Here is a 25,051-nt window from a genome sequence, read left to right as displayed (position 1 = left end):
GACTGACTGAAACCTGAGAAACCAGGAATGGGCAAAGATTAGTTTTGCCCCAAAGGCAAAGAGGTACTTCAATAGACAAAAGGCAAAGTTACTTCAATAGCTTGGCTGCTACCTGACAATACCTTCCTGAAAGGGAGCAAGTTACATTTGCTAGTGGCATACCCTACACCTGCTATGACTACCTGACTTTTCTTCTTTGTTGAAGTAAATAATCCTGGCCCAGTGGGGAAAATGCTGGGCTTTGAGGTGGAAGTTGTTGTTGTTGTTCAGTCATTTCAGCTGTGTCCAACTCTTCATGACCCCATTTGAAGTTTTCTTGTCAGAGGTACTAAAGTGGTTTGCCATTGCCTTCTCCAGCATATTTTATAGATGAGGAAACTGAGGTAAATAGAGTCAAGTGACTTGCCCACAGTCACACAGCTAATAAGTGTCTGAGGCCAGGTTTGAATTCAGTTTGAGCTCCCTTAACTCTTTAGACTTTTGGAAGAAATGGACACTGTAGAATGTCCAAGATTTGGTGTTCCTAAGAGACAAATGCCCACAGAAGTCATGCTCTCTCCCTTAACTCTGTCCCTACCATCTTTGTACTAATATTTCTCCTTTCCAGCAACTATCTTGAAAGGGGTTTTTGAAAAATGCAATAGGATTTATACACATCAAGAATTTGAAACATTTTAACTACAATATTCCATAGAAAAAAGTTGCCTTTGGTATCATTGCCTTGATGATTATTTCTCATTAAGTCAGGATTTAGAAAGGCAGTGTTAAAGTGATAATTAGACATGCATATCTTCAGTCTAAATGGCCCAGCACCAGAGCAAGTATTTCCTTTTACGGATCGTACATATTTTGCTCCCTTGGGAAGCCAGTCAATCTGCCCAGATAAGCCCAAACCACATTCTTTAGTTTAAGTGAACTTCTTTCTCAGGCTCCATATTGTAGAAAGTCAATTGTTTGTTTTTATTTTCTTTTTTTCTACTGGGAAGGGAAGAAAATAAGCATTTATATAGTTCCATGTGCCAGACACTGTGAAGTAATACTAACTTGATTCCATAGAAATATGAAGTGGCATAGTCATAGAATGCTAGATTTGAAGTTGGGAAGACCTAGATTTAAATATTGCCTCTGGTATTTAATAACTTTGTTACTCTGGGCTTCAGTTCGTCCTGTTTAAAATGGAATAATAAAACCTAGAGTATTTTACCTCATACTTGCCAGATAGGATAGTGTAAGTAAAGTGCTTTTCAAACCTTAAAGTGCTCTACAAAATGTTTTTGACCTTCAAGTATAAGCATAGAGACTACCAAACACAGGCTGATAACTGTGGTCTGGGTTAAGAGGAAACCAGGTAGTGCTTGTTAATAATAGCAACTGCTGGCATGTATCCCTGAAAGAGCAACATAATTGTGTCCCTAAACCTTCTATAAGGTTGAAGTAGGACTTGTCTAGCTTTGCCCTTAGCTACAGTATAAGTCATAGGCTCATTGATCTAGGAAAGATCCCAAGAGAGTCTCTAATTCATCCCCCTGCCCCTTCGCATCTCTAAGCCTAAATCATAGACTGCTTGATTACCTTGTATTTTTAAAGATCTCCCATGGAGACTTTACAGCCTATACATCTCAAAGGAAGTTCAGTTGACATACAGAGGGACCAAGAGATAGATTTTTCCCCCATAGGAAGATATTCTTTGATTGTTCACAGTGGGTCAGGGAATAGAGCCCAGCAGCAGCTGCAGGAGGTAGCTCAGTGCCTTTGCCACAGATGGTACTTCAATAGCTTAGCTGCCACCTGACAATACCGTCTAGAAAGGGAGCAAGTCACATTTGCTAGTGACATATCCTACACCTGCTATTACTACCTGACTTTTCTTGTGTTGAAGTAAGTAATCCTGACCCAGTGGGGAAAATGCTAGGCTTTGAAGTGGAAGCTCTGGTTTCTAATGTTGTTGTTGTTCAGTCATTTCAGTTGTGTCCAACTCTTCATGACCTCATTTGAAGTTTTCTTGGCAGAGATACTAAGTGGCTTGCCATTGCCTTCTCCAGCATATTTTATAGATGAGGAAACTGAGGTAAACAGAGTTAAGTGACTTGCCCATGGTCACACAACTAAGTGTCTGGAGGTCAAGATTGAACTCAGGAAGATAAGTCTTCCTGACTCTGGGTCTAGTACTCTATCCATTATATCATCTACCTGCCCTGGCTTCAAATACCAGCTCCTACACCCACTAGCTGTGTGACTATGGGAAAGTCATTTCATGTCTCTGAATCTATTTTATCTCATATACAAAATGGCAGTTGTAATCTTTGAGCTACATGGCTCATATTTCCTTAAGGAAAAGATTTTTGAAAGCCTCAAAGCCCCATAAAATAAAGATTATTATACTGATGTGACAGTAGAGAGCACAGATGTTTGTGGGAGTGTTAGCAATAGATCAATGACCAAAGCATCCATACAATCAGTTAAGAAAAAAATGTAAGGAAACATTCCAAAAAACCAAAAATGAGTTCAGTTTATGGAACCAAGTGACTCCATTATCATGAGTTTTGAGACCTTCCTTTGCTGGCTAGCAAATGTCCTTGGGAGCATACCACTTTTCTCAACTCAAAGAGTTAAGCTAATGGCACACAAACACTGGAAGAGGACTCTTCCCTTTTTAACCACAGTTTTGGCCGCAGAGCTTTGAATCTCATCCAACCTTTGAAGTACAGAACACACAAAGAGAGAGCTATTTTGAGATGTTGAAGATTTATTTCTCAGGAGGATCTTGATGTAACACAATTTGAAGATGATTCAGGACAACCAGCTTTGAATTCCCTCAAAAAAACAAACTAGCTAAAAATCATTCCCTAGAATTGATATACATTTTAAGAAATAATCTGATGGCTTAAAGTTCCTCTTTCCCTTTAAAGAATATTAATAGGTAGTTTTGTTCACCTACCCTTCTTTATTATAATATTATAGATATAATGTTTAGTGACGCTTAACACAGCAAGGAACAGAATTTAAGAGTACTTCAAAGGACCAGGCAATTTTTTTGTATGAATTCAAATACCTGGTCTGTTAATAGCCTTGTTTTACTTGTAACATAAACTCATAGAATCAGAGTGCATTGAAGTTGAGAGTAACTTAGGTATGACCTAGTCCTAGCCTCTCATTTTTTAGTGAATAACTCAACTCCTAGAAAAGGGAAGTTATTTCACCAAGGTCACATGGTTGACAAATAGGAGAGCAGGGACTAATTCAATGCTCTCTCCACTTCCATGTCTATCATGTGTTTAATAGAGTCTTATGTAAACTATTTTAAGACTCATTTTATTCAATAGATGAGAGGCACTATGATATAGTGGTTAAAGTGCTAGACTTGGATTCAGAAAGATCTGGGTTCACATTCCATCTTTGACATTGACAAGTTGTGTGACCTTAGTCAAAGCACTCTGTGTCTCAGGCATATCTCTAGGACTTAACTTCTATGTCATTGGTGGGTCATGATCTATATTGGTGGAGAGGGCTTCCACGTTGGGAATTCCTAGCCTGAAGAAATCATAAGTTCTTTAATTATTTGTGTATATTTGTGCTCTAGTAAGCCACCACCAGTTCAATCATTGTAACAGAGCACAATGTCTGAATTAGAAGTGTGCTTAAGAGCAAACAGTCTTTTTTTAGGAAAAGTTATTTTACCCTTGAGAGTTGTTGAGTGTTACTGTTACAACATCAGTATCCTGACATTTATGGTTTAGTCCATTAAAAAAAACTACCACCACCACCAACAAAAAAAAAACAAAACCTTAAACCAAGGGATCATCTGTAAACTCATTAAGATTTTCAATGACACACCACTGGGAAAGATAGAACTGGAAATAATGAAAAGGCTTTATAGTACATTTGCTTTGTGAGCTTACACTAGTCATATATATTTATAGATGCTGATGGACATGAAACATTCCCTAGGAGGCATGATGATAAATAGTTGCGTTTGCTTACTGTATTAGGAGGGCAGAGTTTATAATTTCAAAGAGGATCATATATATGTCTGAAAAGTTCGGAACTGCTGGATATAAGAAACTCTCAAAGTAGGAGGCAGAAGAATCAAAGCATATATTTAGGCTCCACAGTAACCAACTCATGAACCAGCATCCCCATTTTGATATATTGATCAAAAGCTTACAGGCCCAATAAGTACCCCTCACAAGAGTAACCAGGAGGCCACACAGAAGCATGATGGTGTACAGCAAAATCATATACATGCTTCCCCTCTATGGTAAAAAGATTACCCACTGGCCTCAAGTCCTTGTTCAGCTTCCTCCCGTAGGTCAGCTCTGCTACTGGCAGCTCCTGCTTCAGCTTCGGCTGTGGCTGTAGCTGTAGCAGCCTCTGGCTCCAACGGAAGCTGTTTTTAACCATCCGGCTTCTGTGGGGGTGTAAGGTATGCTGGGGAAAGCACAGGTTCTTTCAATCAGCTTAAGCAAGGGAAGCAAGGTGAAGGGGCCGACAAGCTTACTCCAATCCAACATACAAACAGCATCCAGTTCAGGGGAAAAAGCCAAACTAGTCAAGGGCACTTGTTGACTAAGTGCTAAGGAGCCCATTTTGGGTTACCAACACGCTTAGTGACCTGGACTTCTTCCTTAATCAGCTTAAACTGAAAGAGAAACAAAAACACCAAAGAGCACTGACTGAAGGACCAGATTAGGAATCAGGAAATCATCTCTAATAATGGTTATACCACTAGCACTGTGTGACCTTGAGTTCATCTCTTACTGTTTCTAGACCTGAGTTTTCTCTTTTGTAACATAACGGGGTTGGGCTTTATATGCAAAGTCCCTTCCAGACTGCCTGTGTATTAGGTAGGCAGCAGTGCATCTGATTTCTTTTAGGAAACTATTCCCATCTGATGCCTCTTTACCTAGAGGATCACACTGTACTTTCTATACTTCAAAAGACACTAAAAAAGTGCAGCTGATGTTAAAAAAAGGACAAGCAATGAGGAGAGGCTAAAATCCTAAATCTATTATGAGTAGGAAGCCTGAGCATTGAATAGGTACATCCCTGCTTTTCTTGAAGTGATGCAGTCCATATTACAGATTAGGAGGCATGAATCTATAAAAATGGGACAAAGTGCAGTGAAGGTTTCCATGGCCTGTATTCCAGCCTGAAGGAGAGGCAGGAGCAGCAGATGTAACTTAAACTTAATAGTTAGTCCTCAGTTTTTATAAAACCCAGTTTGCTTTCTGAAATTCTGCATTCTGATATCAATTTGCTGACATTTCCAGGACAGAATATGATAATGTAATGATGTCTCTGTTTGAACAAACACATAGCAAAAAAAAAAAAAAATCTCCTGAGGAAAAGCAAAACCAAACAAACAAAAATATAAATTTTGCTTTGGGAAACATACACATTTATTCTTATAGTTTGTTCATGACCTGGCTATATGCAGTTGAGTTCTGGGTGATCTAAAAATATTTGATGAGCATGACTTCTTGATAGAAGATAAAAGCTTTACAAAATTTATATATAATTTCAGAGGACCATAATATATAATATAAAGCTAGAAGTTATATTAGAGGCCATCTAGTCCTAACCTTGAATTTTAAATATAAGGAAGTGAGGTTTAGATTGGTTAAATGACTTGCCTCTGTTCACATGACCAATAAGTACCAGAGGCAGGGCTTTGAATCCAGATGTTCTTGACTCCAAATCTATGTGTGAAGGGAAAATAACTTTCATTTTAGCTGCTTGGTCAAGCCACAGCCTCCTAGTTAAACAATCAGGCTCAGAAATGTGTAACAAAAATAATCCATAAAGTGCCTAATGGGAAAAAAACCAACAAAACCAGAAACAGTATTATTAGGAATAAGAAATGACTTGAACCAAAGGACTTAGGTTGAAATTCTACCTTTAACGCAAATCTTTGTGACTTTGAGAAAGCCATTTAATGTCTCTAGGACTGAGATTTCTACTTTGTACAATGAAGGGCTTGGATGAGATTGATAATGTCAGAGGCTCCTTTTGGCTCTAGACATACAATGCTCTGAACACTGGACTAGGAGTCAAAGAACATAGGCTATAGTCACTTACTAGCAGGGTGATCACAGACTAGCCACTTTATCTCCTATGGGCATTACTTCTTCCTTTCCAACTTAATAAGAATTTTGTTAGCATCCAAAATAATAATGTATATGTAAAAGTCTTTTAAAATTGAAAGAAAGTATGCATAATATATAAAGTGTAACATCTAGAGCTATTTTCACTGTTGTGGGTATTAGCTAGTAATCAATTTTTAGCCATGGAGTCAGGGCTTATTATTGTCTAATAAAGACCTTATATCCTGCTTCTTGACTCTTTTATCTGCCTTATTCAATGATTTCCACTAATGCCACCTGAAAAGACTACTGTCTGAAAAGGTGAGAAAAGTAGTATGAATAGAAGCAGGATTTTGCATCTGGACAGTAGAATTGGCTATTAAAACAGATTTTTGTCAATTTTATGTACATAGTCAAAGTATTGAGACCTGGATACAATAAGCAACGAAAGAAATTATGTGAACAATCTGGTCTGGCCAAAAGAACAGTAGACTGAGAATAAGATACATAGGACTCTGGCTCAGCCAAACTACCTTTGTGACCTTGGACAAGTAACTTCAACTCCCTGGTCTATTTTTACCTCTATATAAATTATCTCTATGGTATCTTGTAATTCTGATACTCAGTGATTCTAAGAAATGTATAATTGAAAATCCATCATAATTCTGTGAGTTTTTGTGACTGCTTGTCCTAACCCTTACAATAGATTGTAATTTCCTTCTGTTACACTCTGGGTTCCACAGGGAAGGAAGGGAAGAGAATAGAAGGGAAGGGAGAGGGAAAGGAAAGAGGAAAAGGAAGGGAGAAGGGAAGGAAAGGGAAGGGTAAGGTAGTGAAGAACAGGGAGAAGGAAAGAGAAGGGTAGGATAGGGAAGGGAAAAAATTATTTACCAGAATTTCCTCAGGGTAATAAGATAATAATGTAATCTCCACCCTTTATTCCACCCTTTCATTCTCTAGGAATGAAAGCTCCTTAAGCCTGCTTGTTCTCATGAATGCTGGGTATATTTTGGGGAGAATACACCCAAGTTTTATAGGGAAAATTATGACTATTTTTTCCCTCTATGCTATCTTAGTAAGTTGCTTTACTATGAGTTAAGTGTAACAACTAGTAGACTGTTAATAGAAAGTATGCCTTTGGAGGCTCATGAACTTACGGCTACTGCTGCTGCTGCTGTTTGTCCTTCATTCTCAAAAAGGATCATGACATCAGGGAGGTGATGCCATGACATGCAAATGAGTTGGATTTAAATGAGGGAGGGCTGTGCAAGGTCATGAGCCTCACTTTCACTTCTGGAGCCATCTGGGTCCAGTGGCCACATGTAAATCAGGACAACTGGAGATGGCCCAGAATGCAGTGGGGATCCTTGGCCTTTTCAAGCTAAGATCTTTAACAGGTCTCAGTTTGACTGAGGCAAAGCCTATTCAGTGATTAAGGCTTGATAAGAAATGAAGCAAAGGATGGTCATTGTTTTGGGCCCTGACTGGCTCAGAATGAACGTAAATATTCTGTTTTGTCCAGAAACCTCGAGGGTCTTCCCCTCCCAGATCTATCTTTTTTTTTTTTTTTTTAAAGAGGCCATTTCTTTTTGCTTCGTTTCTTAAGCCTTACTCACTGAGTAGGCTTTGCCTCCGTCAAACTGAGAGTCAAACTGAGACCTGTTAAGGACCTTAGCTTGAAAAGGCCAAGAATTCCCACTGCATCCTGGGCCATCTCCAGTTGTCCTGATCTATATCTGGCCACTGGACCCAGATGGCTCTGGAGGTGAAAGTGAGGCCGGTGACTTCGCACAGCCCTCTGTAGTGTTAATACAATTTGAAGATCTTCCCTATCCCTTAATAGGCCTATGTGACCTGCTTTGAACCTGAGTCACATAGAAGCCTGAGTCACATGAGCCTAGGTCACCAGGGTTGTGATGCCCTCTGGCCTGAAGAAGGATATATATATATACTCTGAGGTTATCATTTACTTTGGGGCTCACTCATTGGAAGAGTGTTTGTGTGATTTAGCCAGATGAGACTCTGGGTAGCAGTTAAGGAGCCCCCCGGCTTTGAAAAACCCAGATGTTGGTGCTTCTCTCTTTGGTAACTATGTATGTTTGGTAACTATGTATGTATATTTCTTTTAGTCAGATAGTTGGAAGTCCTGTCTGTTGGTCTTTGCTGTTTGTATTTGCTCTGTTTATATAATTTCTGCTTGTAATTTCTGTTTGTATTTTCTCTGAAGTTCAGAGTGCTGACTTTTCTTCTGAACTAAGTGAATGAGATATATATGTCTGATTAAAGTAAGATTGTTGACCCCTTTAAAGTTGCTTTCCTTTAGACAAGCATATCAAAGAACCTGTTCTAGCAGCCCTCCTGTGTGGTGGTGTCTTGGTCTTATACCCCCACAGCACCCTCCCTCACTTAAATTCAACTCACTTGCATGTCATGGCATCACCTTCCTGATGTCATGGTCTTTTTTGAGAATGAAGGACAAACAACGACTTCTGTAAGTAAAAAAGAGCTACCCACTGGAACTGGCCAGTTGTGCAACACAGCTTTTCTTCCTTCCTTCCTTCCTTCCTTCCTTCCTTCCTTCCTTCCTTCCTTCCTTCCTTCCTTCCTTCCTTCCTTCCTTCCTTCCTTCCTTCCTTCCTTTCCCTTCCCTCAGTTCACTTGGGATATCACAACCTTACCTGTGGTGCTTTGCCCAAAGGGAATGCAAATTTTTAATCTCTGAAACTTTTTTTCTCCTTTTCTCTTAAAGATCAGCCTTAGCCTTAAATCACCAGCTCTCATTGATTGGCCAATAATAGATCCCAGGCCAAGCCCTACTTGGTCATTGTTTTGGGCCCTGATTGGCTCAGAATGAATGTCAATAGCATTTGTTTCTGTTTTGGCCAGAAGCTCTGAGGGTCATCCCTTTCCAGGCTCATGAGCTATAGTGTTAGAAGTAACCACACACAGGATATCCTAGAACCCAAGGTAGCGGTTGTGCTCTGACGTATGGAACCTACTAGTAAAATTTTGGGGAGCAGTCCGGAGGGGATGGTACACAGCTACAATTGTTTTTGTCTGCTTCTCTTGATATTTGAATAACAATTACTTTAGTTTCCCTTTTTTTTCCCTCAAGAAGCCTATTAACAATGCAAAACACATTCCTTTCTTCAGTCATTCTAACTAATGTCAGCTCCTCATGAATCACCTTCTTGATGTTCACAGGAAAGAACTTTTTTGTCTCCCATCTGCTATCTTAGTTTTTGTTTTTATTACATATGCAATAACATTTCTATTTTGACATAACTGGCTGGAGAATATGTTTTCCATATAAGATAATGTTTAAGAAGGGGGGAGTCACCTGCTCTTTGGGCATCCTGGAGCCAACACTGTGAAATATCAGTATCCATGCTTGCTTCCCTGGATCTCTGCCAGTGTTTGTTATCTCTAACCAGGAAATTTTAGTGAAAGGATTAAAAAAAAATAACAAGGACAATAACACTGGGGACATAACATTTCAAAGTTTGTAATGTGTTTTGCATACATTATCTCATTTGAGCTTCAAAACAACCTTATGAGTTAGATGGTACAGGTGTTATTTTCCCTATTTTATTTGAAACTGAGGCTTAGAAAGAGGTTAAGTGATTTACTCATCCTCACATATTGTGTCAGAGTTGGAATGTGAATCAGGTTTGCCTGACTTCAAATCCAGAACAGGTTCTGCTTTTCAGAATATTTTAATAATAGTTGGGGATGTGATGGCTTGTAGTACTGTCCAAAGCCCTTGTAGAATGACATTGGAATTGCAAAGTAAGATACATATATGAATATATTGCCTATTTTGAATTTCCTCTGACTGTTATTTTGACACATATGAGAGATCACAAAGAAAATGGCAAAGAAATAAGAGGGTTTTTTGTTTATTTGGTTTGGTTTCTGTTTGTGGGGTTTTTTTAGGCCCCTGGATTGTGGGGCTATCTGGTAAAGTGGAACAGAAGTGGCAGTAAGAGGCAGACTTGTCTGACTTCTAGTCCTCACTTATACTAATTACTAGTGTAGACTATAGGAAAGTCACACAACCTAGCCCTCAGTTTTCTAATCTGTAAAATGGGGTAATAGATATTACTTTAAGTCAGAAGTTTGAACATGATAACCTGTTGAGACTCCTTGCATTTCTGTGGTCCATTGTTTCTTATATCCCCACAGTGTGAGGCGTATAGTAGGTGATACATCTATCATTCAACATGATCAATTTAAAGTCCCAACTTGAAACATGATAATTCATTTAGGAACGGTATGGGAAGAAATATTTTCAGTTTAGTGCTCATGAGTGTTGGAGACAGAATGGAAGATGACTCAAACTCATACCTGAATGGTTGCATGACTGAAAATAAAAGCACAGTTGCAACAAACCAACTGTTTTATGGTTAAAACAACCAGTTCTTTTTCAGGGTCATACTTTTAGTTTCTTAAGTCTATGCATCACATTTAGGAGCTCCCATTGTATCTGTTGTGAACATGGAGGAAATACAAAGATGTCCAGCAAATGTGTCAAAATACACTATCCTCAGTAAGAATAGCTTATTAATGCACTCTCAAACATAGTTCTTTATGTCCTAAAAGGAGTAGTGATTGCACTGAGTTATCTATGATCTCAAAATCAAGGATGCAGGCTCTTGTTACTGAGAGAAGCTAACTGGTTCATTGAGGCTATTAAGCTTGAGCTTATTACCTTGGGCTAATTCTCACTGGTTTACCATCTTGGTTCACTCAAGTAGAAACGTTTGTGCTCCATAGAACAGATGCTGCTTATCTCAGTTCCCCAATCCATTGTATTTGTGTAACAATGTTGTTGCTAGCAGCTGTTTTCAGGGTGAAAGATCCAAGGAGACCAGCACATAGAAGGGCTGCTAACATAGGTTCTTTGATCTGCTTTTCTAAGGAAAGCAACTTTAAGAGGTTAACAATCTCAGTTTAATTAAACATACACATATCATTCATTTAGTTCTGGGGGAAAAGATCAGCCCCCTGAACTTCAGGGCAAATATAAACAGAAATTACAAGCATACATTATAAAGAAATCAAATAACACAAACCAGTCTATCCATAACAATACATAGTTACCAGAGAAGCACTAGCATCTGTCCGGGTTATCAAAGCCAGGGGGACTATTTCAATGGCTTGCCCAGAGTCTCATCACTCTTTCAATGAGTGTACCCTGCAAAGTGAAACACTAACCTTCCAACACATATACTCTGCTCAGGGCCATGAGGACTCAAGCCTCACCATCCAGGATGTGGGAAATCAGGGTATGGGAAAGTTGTTCAATCACTCACTAGTGCTATATCTATACAAATTAATGGCATGCTGAGAAGCACTCCAAGACATAAGATCCCACTTTACCTGCACCATTCAAACAAAGGCCAGACTCATTAAAAACACTTAAGAGAAAGATACCAAAAAATCCCGTCCTGATTACCATTACAGTTTGGAAAGGCAATGTGGCATAATTCATTGAGTACTGGACTTGGAATTAGAAAGGCTCTGTTGCTAACTCATGAGTTATGTGACCATGAAAAGTCATTCAATGTATCTGACCTTCAGCTTCCTCAGAGAGAATATAAGACTAGTTGTGTTACCTGCTCACAGGGTCATTGTGACTTAATTACCTTGAAAGCTGTAATGTCCTTTCGAAAATGTGTTGTTCTATAGCTAATCAAATATTTGAACCCAGGTCTTCCTGATGCCAAATCCAGTATCATTAAACCAGACTTAGAAACTGTCTCCTGTAATGCCTTTTACAAAGCCACTTGCTTTGGGATATTTGTTTCCAAAACTCCATTTATCAGACATTTATCTCTTCCTTTTTAGTTTAATAAAATGGTTTGTAGTTATTTATTTGATACCAAATTTTCTTACTGATCTTTTCTTCTTGTGTTAGACTCTTGCTATTCAAAGTTTACCTGAAAAATATTAGTACAAGGTTAGATTGCTAAACAAAAAAACAATAACAATGAGTCTGGGTATTTTGTTTTCTTCTATTTTAATGATTTTTTTTCATTTTTCCAATATGAGAATGTTTTGATATTTGGCATTTAAAATATCTATGTTCATGAAAATGCATATATTCTACTTTTTAATAGAATATTTTATTCTAAAGGTATTTATTTCCTAGATTATAAACTATTTAAATTTAAGTGGTTTTAATTGTCATTGGGAAATTACAAAGTTATTTTAAAGACCCAAGGCTTCTCCCCAAAACAAAGGCCAATTTATAATTTCTTTGTGAACTGAGTTTTTATTAATATCTTTTGTTTTTACATCATGATCATTTGCAGATATATTCTCACCCAAATGAGTCCTGCCTTATTAAAAAATAAAGTTAAGCAAAATGAACAGAAGTAGTGATTCATCTGCCAGATCATGCAACTTTATATATCTTTAGTCCTTCATGCCTGTTATCCATTGGCCATTTTTAATTTCTGTAGTCCTCTGTTGATGATTTATAGCTACATAACATAGAACACTGCAATCACACAGGACTAAATTTAAGGATCACTCAGAGCAAAGGGCATGTACATGGTGGATCTAAACAGACTGTAATACATTACAAACAAAGAAATATATATATATATATATATAGATAAATAGATAGATAGATATACCTAGATATAGATATATAGATATGCAGTGAAAAATAAGTCAGCTTATCACCAGTTTCAAAGTATAATTTTCAAAAAGTGAGCTGGTCATGTGTCAAATAGAAGAGGTAACCAATGGATAGTGTATTTACTCCATGGTGTATCTTTGGGATGTTAATAGAGCATGAAGTATTTCTCTAAGATACTGAATGAATTCCCTATGGAAAAATTTGAGGGAGGACACAGTTAAGAGTCACACAAGAGAGTCAGGCATGGATGATGTCAGTCTACATCATTAGAGCGAGTATTCCATTGATGAGATTACAAATGCACTTGATATATTGGATTGTTAAATGCTAAGGGCATTGATTATGTCTTGTTAATCATCATATTATCTTATTGCTAAAATTTTATGTTGGACTTGTGGTTCTCAAAACACTCCCCAAGATCCTTTCAGGTGGTCTGTGAAATCTATTTTCATAATAATATTAAGACATTTTAACTTACAATATGGTAAATGTTGATAGGTAAAACATACATAGTAAAAAAAAATCTCTGGGGTGTTAACACTCATTTTTAAGAGTATAAAGTAGCCTAAAGACCACAAACCACAACCTTGGACAATAGACCTTCAATAGACTGAAGTTAAATTGTTAATTAAATTGGTAATCACTAATTTGAATTTTCATTCCTTTTTATCTTCTGGTATTTTAAAATACCCATCATTTGACCATTATGAGTATTCTTTTAATGCAGATCATGACCCCTACATATTTTAGCAGGCATTTTCATAAATTGTTGTTACCATAAAATTAATCATCTGGTGACCAGTCTTCTGGTGGTGAATCTTTCCAAACTTACACATATTGAAAGAGTGTATTATGGAACCCTTACTCTAACATTTTCCAACTTAATTGGATGATTCAGAATTTGCACACCCATGGCATATCCTTTGGGACCCAGCGATAACCTTCTGCCACAATGGAGCAGATAGGCTCTTAGCATCCCAGATTTAGAGCTGGAAGGGACCTTAGAGATTATCTTGTCAAATCCCCTCAATTTATATGTGAGAATACCATGTTTCAGGGAGGTTAAATGATTTACCTAAGTCATGCAGCTAGGAATTTCCTGTGGTGGGATTTCAATCCAAATCTTTGCTGTGTTTCCCTGTACACATTGTCACTTCCATCCACTTCTTTCCTCCCCCTAGAGCACCTAAAACAAAGTAATAATGATAATGGCAATAACAACAACAAAGTTAATCATTATAATAATCGTTCATGGGGCGTTGTTCATATTCATTTTGTCCAGACCAATTATTTGCTTTTACTAATAACTTTTAACATTAGAATGAATTTTCCCAACTGGTGTACATTTTCTCAATAGATACTCAGGATTTGGTGTAATATTAAATGCCCTGCTACTAGAAGTTCCATGAAGAGAAGAGACTGTTGTTGTGTGATTTCGGTCATGTCTAACTCTTCATGCCACTATTTGAGTTTTCTTGGCAAGGATACTGGAATGATTTACCATTTACTTCTACAGCTCATTGTACAGATGAGAACGCTGAGGCAAACTGGTTAAGTGACTTTTCCAGCATAATACACCTAGTAAGTGTTTGAGAACAAATTTGAACTCAACTATTCCTGACTCAAGGCTCAGAGCTCTATCCACCATACTACCTAGCTGCCCAAGGAAAAAAAAAAACAGGTACCTCTGAGGTCGTTTGCAACTATAAAGATTCTGGGATTCTAATATTTTCACAATATATGCTGACATAAATATTTATAACCTACATCTTGATAACAAATGCTTACACTTTTCAACACAACTCTAATAGATTTCTTGTGCCTGAAGTTGAGAAATGGTCTGTCCTTGCTGTGATTGTTAGCTGCATAGTGTTTGGCCATAGCATATGCATAAATGTATACAGTTTATAGGCATTGGTTACTAGTGTAAGGAATTATCCACTGTGAATCACAATGCTTCAGATAAATATTTGGTACTCTGGCCTGGAGGAGAGCTCTCTGGATGAATATGAATACCAAATAGATTAGATATAATTTAGACAAGAAATTAAATTTAGCGCTTGGTGTGATGCTAATAAAAAAGATAACTCTATTGAATATATTCATGCATTTAAGCAACTGAGAGTCTGCCTTAAAATGCATGGTTTAATCAAAAGACAATAATCATAAAAGAGTAACAGAGGCTAGTTTCTTCCATCCCAAAGGCTACATATGTAACTTATCAACCATAAAATCGTATTTACACTTTTATTTCCCATCACAACTACATTGTTAAAGTGAAATAACAAAACAATGTTAGAGTGGAATGAAATTAACATTTGAAAGTATACAAATGAAAGAGAAACCACTATTACTGGAGGGGCAGCGTGCTAGAACAAACAACCCAAGTTCACCTCTTGGTCAGGCCTGTAACATGCTGTGTATCCTTGGGCAGGCCACTTCCTTGCTCAAGACTTCAATTTCTTTCTCTCTAAAAAGAAGGGGATGGACTAAATGATGTGACAGGGGTGGAAAACCTGTGGCCTTGAGGTCACATGTAGCCATCTAGGTCCTTGGGTGTGGCCTTTTGACTGAGTCCATGTTTACAGAACAAATCCTTTTTCTGGATTTAATCAAAGGGCTGTACTTGAGGACCTAGAGGGCCACATGTAGCTTTGAGGCTGCAGGTTCTCTGTCCCTGAATTCTATAAAGTTACTTTTGGCTTCATCTTTCTATGAGGATTAAGACAAAATTTGAACAAAGCAATTTCTTTACCCTCCAATCTTAACTCAAACCAGCTGTATTTCACCTAAACTATTCTCACTCAAGAAGTAACTGTGGTTGAGATGAGGTAGTAATTGGGGACAGTGACAAATGCAACATATTATCTTTTCCTCTTTGCATAAGGATAAATAAACTAAGTCACATTGTTATCTCTGATAGGAGAATATGCAGCTCCACCCTCTCTGCATTATGGAGTACTCTTATAGGTTGTAGTTTCTGTGTGACATGGACACATATGAGCCAAGTGGATGTCTGATGACTGTGCTTTGGTAGAAGCTTTTTTGTACACAGCTAAACAATTCTCTCACTCGCTGGTTAGAAGAGTGAAAAGAGGATTTTTTTCCTGTCTTCTCTCATAAATAAAGAAGAAAATAAAAATTGTCAAAGTTCCACTTTTAATATGAAAATCATATGATTTTCAAGTTCTATTTACACATAGCTATATAAGAAGAAACATGAATAATTTCCCCAATCACTCTGCTTTTGCACTTCTCCTTTTATTACCATACATTTGATGTCAGTTGCATAGTGATACCCATCTTCTATGAAGTTAGCGCAACCTATCAGAATTTGCTCAACTTTGTTACAGCCTTTCTTCCTTGGAAAAGTCCCATTACAGATATGGCCTTACCCATAATATAATGAAATAATTAAATCCATAGCCTGAGAATTTAATTTCCTATCCACTGTGCTAGTTCTTAAGTGTTATAATTTTTTATATAAGATGACTTCACTTTTAGGCGTGGTGAAAAAGTAAGTAAAGAATTTGAATAGTCAGCCCACTTTTTGTTGTTGTTGTATTGTTTTGGCACAGCTCTGCGATTTCATCAGTGTTGAAACTCTTCCAACTGATAACAGTTTTGCTACTAATCTGTAACTTAGAGTATCAGAAAGGTGCCAAGGTAAAATGAGAAGTGGAATGCCTCACATTGGCAGTGTGTGTCAGAGTCATGACTTGAGGCAGAGGATTTCTCATTCCAAGGTCAGCCTTCTATGCACTATGCCTCATTTATTAACCATGTAACTCAGGACCTAATTAAATTTTCCTTTAGGTTTTAGTACCTCATTTCTCTACCTATAGGCGGAGTCCTAGAGTTTAAAGAGGCTTTAGAAATCATCTACTTTAAAACTGTCATTTTATAGATGAGAAAACTGAAACCCAGGGAAGAAAAATGACTTATCCAAAGTCTTCAACCTAGTTAGCAATATAGCCAGGCTTGAGATAATCATTTCTCAGCTCTTAAAAATGCTGTGCTCTCCATTAGGCAACTACTATAAGAAGCTACCTTGATAGACTTCTGATCTCTTTGGTGTGGGTATGTTTTCCACCAATGCAAATTGTAATCCATCCATTCTCCCTCATCTGGTATATAATTATTGTCTGTGCCTTTACACATATTTTCCGTAGAGGATTTACCCACCTTGCTGGAGGCCTTCCTCTGGTTTCCCTAAGCATTAGTGCAGCAGTCATACTACCCATAGTACTCATCTTTCACTTTGGGAATGTGACTAGGTCCTTTTATGTTCATATGTTTAATTTGGGATGTCCATTTAACACTTCTGGAAGTCAAGCGATTGTTGGTGAGATGCTTTTACCCACTAGCACCCGGCATGTGTCTTTCTTTCATTGTTTGGATTACCTGGAATTTTTATTCTTATATAAACATGATATTCTGTATTCATGTCCATTTATCATCAGCGGGGGAATTCGCATGTGGAAAAATAAAAGGGTTTTGTAATTGGGAACAACTTGGGACTGTCGGAAACTCTGTGTCATTTCTCAAATGTAGTCCTCTCACTTGGTTTGTAGCAGAAATCATCATCCTTCTTTGGAGGCAGCTAGGTGGCACAGGGATACAGCACTGGGTCTGGAGCCTGGAAGATGTGAGTCCAAATCTGGTTTCAGATACTAGCTGTATGACCCTGGACAAGTCACTTAACTTCCCTTTGCCTCAATTTTCTCATTGTAAAATGGAGATCATAATAGCACCTATCTTCTAGAGTTGTTGTGGGGATTAAATGAAATGATATTTGTAAAGTGGTTAGCATAAAGCAGACCTGCACAACTTGTAAACTTCTTTGGGCCCGGATGGGTTAGACTAGAGACAGGCTGATGATGTTTGGTTGCCGAGGGTCACAGACAAACAGAAGAGTGTGCATTGATAACCCTACGTTTTTCTCAGGCTGCCCTAAGCGGGCTATATATTGTGCAGCCTGGCATAAAGCAACACATAATAAAGACTTAATGTTTGTTCTTTTCCCGTTATGTCTCTGTCCAAGGTATGTGTACTGATTGAACTAGATTGATAGACTGTTCATACAACTCCATGTCATAATAGAGCAATATACATTCTTTAATTATTGAGTTTTTCCTATATAGAGTACTAAACCCATACCTTGAGAGGCTATGAGATTTCAAACAGGAGTGTCTGCAGAATGCCAGCAATGGCTTAGTAAAATCATCACAATGTTGCCTCCCAAGGGAAGGATCTATAAAACCTTACCATCCATAAGGGATTATCCTTCTAATTGCACTTTGCCCTCTATGACATTGGAAGACAGGTTGATGAGCATATCTGTCACCAGAGAAACTGCTTCTGGGAAATCAGTGATAGATTTAGGAGGGAACTTAGAAGTTCTCTATTCCAAATTGCATGCTTGTTTCACATGTTTCAATTTTCCAGGAATTTTATTCACACTGAATCCATTATGGTGACCTCAGTGGCATTCAGAGACTGCAGAGTTTCATTATTGATGAAATGAGGATTTATTGGTCTTAGCCACAGAGGAGAAGGCTTGGCAAGATGATGCTTGCCTCTATGGGGAAAAGTAAAATGAAAAAAAAATGTAGCTGTCCTTTACACTGTACCATGGAAAGCCACTCAGTAGTTATAAATGTATACATTACAAGGCTGAATTAACCTGCCACAAGCCAACCTGCTTCAAACTGATGTGCTCTAGTCCCAGTTTCCTTGTGTTTAATATAAGGCAGATGTATGGATGATTTTGAAGGTACCCAGGTATATACTGATAAATGTTTAAAATGAATACATATGGCACACTTTTAAGTTTAATCAGCATTAATACAATTTTCTCTATAACCTTATTAAGTCTAGACAATCAACAGATTAATAAAAGCCAAGTCTTGATTTTTAGCACTGCTGATTTCCATGGCATAAGTACTCACACCGGAAATTTAACAATCAGCTCAGCTAGTACAAGCTGACTCACACACCACTGGATTAAATTCTGTGAACCTACACACAACTGTCTACACTGTTTGGAGAGGCTTGACTGGCTATCATACCTGAATCTGAGAACCAAAGCATTTGCTTTCTATTCTTGCAAGCAGATCGAAGGCATGATAATGTGAGTTTGTGTATGTATATATGTGCATGTGTGTGTTGGGATGGTGGGGAGTGGCACAAAAAAAAGTGGCTCCTTCAATACCAGATATACTGGCTAATCAGTGTTGTTAATGTATATGAATAGCATTGAACTGAAAAGAAAATGTAAAAAAATCTGTCAGAAATAGAGAGGGATGTTGGTCACAAGATTAAAATAAAGAAGATTGGCTTTGCTTGCAAAGGGTGATAACACACATTTCTTTTTCATCTCCTCACATCAGATATTCTCTTAGAAGCACACGTATATACTAAACATATTCTCTTTGCTGTAGTATCGGCCTGCAAATTGGACTTCCTGTCAGCTTCCACATGCCTGTCAAATAAATGAAAGCAGTGATATGTACTTATTTTAAATTGTCCTTTTACTTCAGTTCTATCAGATCTCTTCAGAGACTGTCACTTCAGAGAAAAGACACTGAGCACATGCTGTGAAGGGAGAAAAATAGAATTTAAAATTAAAAAAAAGTTGAGGCCTTATATTACATGTCCATCTCCTTCAGAACTTTGCTTAAACTATTCACTGTTCTTAAGAAATCATTCATTAGGATTCATGGATTTAAAAAAAAAAAGGTAGAAGTTTATAGTACTTAAAAATGTTCCTTTGGAAATGTATGGGAAACTGGTAGAAAATGTTCATCATACTAATAGCTAAAATGTTTGTAGAGTTTTAAGTTTGACATAGTCCTCTGCATGTATTATTTCTTTTGATTGTCAATAATTCTGTGAGCTAGGTGATATTATCATCCCTATTTCACAGATAAAGAAACTGAACCTAAGAGAGATCAAGTGACTTGCCCAGAGTCATACAGTAGGAATCTGAGACAGGATTCAATTCAAATTTTCTTGACATCAAGTTGAGCCCAGTATCCACTGCATAAACTGTAGTATAGTCTACTGTGATTTGTGAATCATTAAGGGCATATATTTGTGGAATTTATTTTTCTTATCTTTTTAAATTTGTTCTTTCTTTAAAAATAAAGGTAGAAAACTCTCCTGCAAGGGTATTCATTTGCTGTTAGGCATATTTTCACAGTTATAAAATATTTGAGGTGGTAGAGACCTAAGGTCATGTTGTAGAAGATAACATCTCTGGGATTCAGATTCCTCTTTTGTAAAATCAAATTGTTGGATTTATGACTTTTAAGATTCCTGTAAGTCCTAAAAATATGATCCCATAATGCTGTGATTCCCCCCTTCCACCACACACACACACACACACACACACACAAATTTCATTGTACACCTGGTGTCTAGTGAAGGGAAGGATTCATTATAGAGTTAATTTAATTAGTTACTTCCTATAAGTCACTTTATAAAAAATTAACACAATTTTCGCATTGATTCTTCTTTTGTAAGAACTCGGTTACTGCTTTGAAACATAAGCTTGGTCCTCCATTTTTTCCAAGAAGGTGTCTGCTTTTGGGGGGGGGGGCATGAGGAAATCTAATTCTATTCCTCCCCATGCCCCAGTTTTCCCTTGTTAGGGGAAAAAACTCTGCTAATATTTACCCCTAAACTTCATTAAAAATAATTTCTTTAGAATGATTGTCTCTTGAGAGGAAGGAAAAGTGATGAGCATAAATTTGATTAGCTAGGAATTCTTAGACTATTTAACACTGACACTAGATGAGTGGGGACATTCCATAGGGAGATTCCCATGTTGGGTAACTTAGGTAGAGAACTGAACTACTAGATAAATCGGATATTCCAAAGCTTACTTGGTTTTATATTATAGCCATTAACATGTTTGAAAAAAGTTAATTTTCAGTGTGGCTAAGGTGAAAGAAAATTACTATATTAAGAACTAGATGCAATGTTCTTTTAATAATGTTTTCCCTCAAAATTGAAATGTTTTAGGAATTTCTGAAAATTTCTAAGGGGACATGGGAACAACCAACAACAGCAAGAGGAAGAAAGGATAGCAAAGCAGTTTGATAACAAAGATTATAAGATCATAAATTTAGTGTTTGAAGAGACTGTCAAGTCTATTCAATTCTATTCACTTCAGTGAGGATGAGGCTGAAGATTAGAGAAATGCAAGCATATTTTTCCCCTGTTCTATGGCTGACGTATAGGATTTTTGATTTATTTTTAAGGGACCTTAGAGACCATCTAATCCATCTTTCTCATTGTCAGATGAGGAAACTTAAGATAGTAGAAATGAAGTGACTTTCCTAATGTCAGGGAAGTAATAAGTAACATAACTTGAATTCAAACCCAAATTCTCCATCCCCAAATCCAGAATTCTTTCAGTAGAACCACACAGTGGTGTCTGACTGGGAACTTGAATTCACCTCTTCAGACCGTGAGTCTAATGTATGTTTTAATTATACCATGTTTTCATTCAACAAAGGAAAGAAGGAAGGAGGGAAAAAACAAAAGGAGGAAAAAAGGAAGGAAGGTGGGAAGGAGGGAAAGGAGAGAGGGAGGGAAGAAGGGACTGAAGGAAGGGAGAAGGGAAGGAAATGGAAGGGAAGGGAAAGGAAGGGAAAGGAAAGGATGGGCATCTGGAAAGTACATGTGATATTCCACAGCTGTAGTATCATATCCCAGCCCCTGTTGTCTATGTTATTTTTCTGATTATATTTTCTCTCCCTTGCACTCTGTACCCCACTGGGGAAAAAAAGAGAAAAGAAAAACAAATTCCTTTAAAAATATGGATGGTCAAACCAAAGAAATTTCTTCATTGCCTTTGTTATATAGATGTAAATCTTTATAGATATAGAGTGTGCATGTGTATATGTGTATGTGTGCATATTATATAAATACCATTCTGTACATTACACCAATGGTCCTTTAGAATCATGGATAGTTATTATATTGGTCTTAGTTCTTATAGCTTTCCAAGTTGTTTTTTATGCGTGCACAAATACGCACATAATACAATATCATGGCAAGTTCAGTACTTTGTATGCTGAACTTGCCATGATAAAATGAGCGAATGTGTGTATTTGTGTATGTGCAAAAAAGTCACTAACTGGCTAGAACCTGGAATATTTTCTTTTGAATCCAGAAACTTTAATATTTCTTCCTCTTTCCATCTACCATGGTTTTTAAATAAATATTGCCATTGCTTTGCTGAAAATCATTGTTATGTAGTAAGATGTCAAATTGAGTATACTTCAGGCTGACAGAAATTTTACCTGTTTTGCTCCCCTCTGCAGAGCTATAATACCTTTAAATACATCTTATGTTCTGTTTTTTGTTCTTTTTTTAGTAGTAGTGAATAGACTGCCATTTCCAAAGCTATTCTCAAAATTCTGTTGCAACAAAGTGAATTTGAAATCATCACTTTTTTTATAAAGCTAGAGTTGTTCTCTGTATGCACATATATGATGGAATATAATCCAGTGGTTTTAAAAGTCTCAGAAACCTCCAGGGTCAACATTCTTTCATGTATTCAGAAGGCATTTATAGAACATCAGCAACATGAACAGGAGTTTATCACTATTTCGATGACAGCAAGTTGGAGAGCAGTGTGAGGAGGCCAACAGCTCAAACAGTAGAAGAAATAGGCCCTGAATCTATAGGAGTGGTGGAAAAAAAAACAGCCAAGTTTCCCTTACACGTGATCTCAGATTCAGTTCTGCTACATCATCCCCTCAGGGTTTTAGGAGTACCTCTTTAGGGCTGTGATATCTTTTCTGTAATTCTTTTTTTTTAATTTAAATTTATTTATTTAACATATTTAGTTTTCAGCATTGATTTTCACAAGAGTTTGAATTACAAATTTTCTCCTCATTTCTACCCTCCCCCCCACTCCAAGATGGCATATATTCTGGTTGCCCCATTCCCCAGTCAGCCCTCCATTCTGTCACGTCACTCCCCACCCCCATCTCCTTTTCCCTTACTTTCTTGCAGGGCAAGATAGGATTTCTATGCCCCATTGCCTGTATATCTTATTTCCCAGTTGCATGCAAAAACTTTTTTTTGAACATCTGCTTTTAAAACTTTGAGTTCCAAATTCTCTCCCCTCTTCCCTTCCCACCCAACCTACCTAAGAAGGCAAGCAATTCAACACAGGCCACATGTGTATCATTATGCAAAACCCTTCCACAATACTCATGTTGTGAAAGACTAACTATATTTTGCTCCTTCCTATCCTATCCCCCTTTATTCATTTTTCTCCCTTGACCCTGTCCCTTTTGGAAAGTGTTTGCTTTTGATTACCTCCTCTACCTGTCTGCCCTCCCTTCCATCGTCCCCTGTTTTTATCCCCTTCCTCCTTCTTTCCTGTGGGGTAAGATACCCAATTGAGTGGGCATGTTATTCCATCCTCAGGTCAAATCCGATGAGAGTAAGATTCACTCATTCCCCCTCACCTGCTCCCGCTTCTCTTCCTGCAGAACAGCTTCAGCTGCAGTAATACTGAGGTCTCATGAATTATACACATCATCTTTCCATGAAGGAATGTAAATGAAACAGTTCTACTTTAGTAAGTCTCTTATGATTTCTCTTTCTTGTTTACCTTTTCATGCTTCTCTTGATTCTTGTGTTTGAAAGTCAAATTTTCTATTCAGTTCTGGTCTTTTCACTAAGAAAGCTTGAAAGTCCTCTATTTTATTGAAAATCCATATTTTGCCTTGGAGCATGATACTCAGTTTTGCTGGGTAGGTGATTCTAGGTTTTAATCCTAGCTCCATTGACCTCCGGAATATAGTATTCCAAGCCCTTCAATCTCTTAATGTAGAAGCTGCCAGATTTTGGGTTATTCTGATTGGGTTTCCACAATACTCAAATTGTTTCTTTCTGGCTGCTTGCAGTATTTTGTCCTTGATCTGGGAGCTCTGGAATTTGGCAACAATATTCCTAGGAGATTTCTTTTTGGGGTCTATTTGAGGAGGCGATCGGTGGATTCTTTCAATTTCTATTTTTCCCTGCAGCTCTAGAATATCAGGGAAGTTCTCCTTGATAATTTCTTGAAAGATGATATCTAGGCTCTTTTTTTGATCATGGCTTTCAGGTAGTCCAATAATTTTTAAATGATCTCTCCTGGATCTATTTTCCAGGTCAGTGGTTTTTCCAAGGAGATATTTCACATTGTCTTCCATTTTTTCATTCCTTTGGTTCTGTTTTATAATATCTTGATTTCCCATAAAGTCACTAGCTTCCACTTGCTCCAATCTCATTTTTCAAGTAGTATTTTCTTCAGTGGTCTTTTGGACCTCCTTTTCCATTTGGCTAATTCTGCCTTTCAAGGCATTCTTCTCCTCATTGGCTTTTTGGAGCTCTTTTGCCATTTGAGTTAATCTATTTTTTAAGGTGTTGTTTTCTTCAGTGTATTTTTCAGTATTTTTTTGGGTCTCCTTTAGCAAGTCATTGACTTGTTTTTCATGGTTTTCTCGCATCCTTCTCATTTCTCTTCCCAATTTTTCCTCTACTTCTCTTACTAGCTTTTCCAAATCCTTTTTGAGCTCTTCCATGGCCCGGGACCAGTTCATGTTTTTCTTGGAGGTTTCTGTTGTAGAATCTTTGACTTTATTAACTTCTTCTCTCTGTATGTTTTGGTCTTCTTTGTCACCAAAGAAAGAATGCAAAGTCTGAGACTGAATCTGGGCATGTTTTTGCTGCCTGGCCATATTCCCAACCAACTAACTTGATCCTTGAGTTTTTCAGTGGGGTATGACTGCTTGTAGACTAAAGAGTTCTATGTTCCACATTTGGGGGGGAGGTGCCAGCTCTGTCACACCAGCACTCCTCCTTCCCCAAGAACCCCCAACCGGGACTGGGGTTAGATCTTCAGCAGGCTGTGTACTCCTGCTCTGATCCGCCACTTAATTCCTCCTATCAGGTGGGCCTGGGGCCAGAAGCAGCAGCCGCTGTAGCTGCCCCACCACCGCTGCCCCCGGGACTGGAAGCTGAACCGCGAACTCCTTCCACTTCCGCAGCTTTTCCCACTAACCTTCTCTGCTGTCTTTGGTGTTTGTGGGTTGAGAAGCCTGGTAACTGCCGCAGGTCACTGATTCAGGGGGCTAGGGCACTTTCTGCCTAGCTTCTGGTCTGGTTGGTCTGCACAGCTCACACTGGGCTCTGCTCCACTCCGCTCCGCTCCCAGCTCCGAGCTCCATGTGGGATAGACCTCACCCAGAGACCATCCAGGCTGTTCTGGGCTGGAGCCCTGCTTCCCTCTGCTGTTTTGTGGGTTCTG

At 37.9% G+C, this 25,051-nt stretch overlaps 1 protein-coding gene across 2 annotated transcripts in view; it reads left to right on the top strand.

Moving 5' to 3' along the window:
• Positions 1-25,051, top strand: part of GABRB2 (gamma-aminobutyric acid type A receptor subunit beta2) — a 260,450-nt gene that overhangs the window by 55,365 nt on the left and 180,034 nt on the right. The window lies entirely within an intron of this gene.

The sequence above is a fragment of the Trichosurus vulpecula genome, chromosome 3 (assembly GCF_011100635.1).
Source record: "Trichosurus vulpecula isolate mTriVul1 chromosome 3, mTriVul1.pri, whole genome shotgun sequence".
Taxonomy (NCBI): domain Eukaryota; kingdom Metazoa; phylum Chordata; class Mammalia; order Diprotodontia; family Phalangeridae; genus Trichosurus; species Trichosurus vulpecula.
This window is presented reverse-complemented; position numbering and strand designations above follow the sequence as displayed.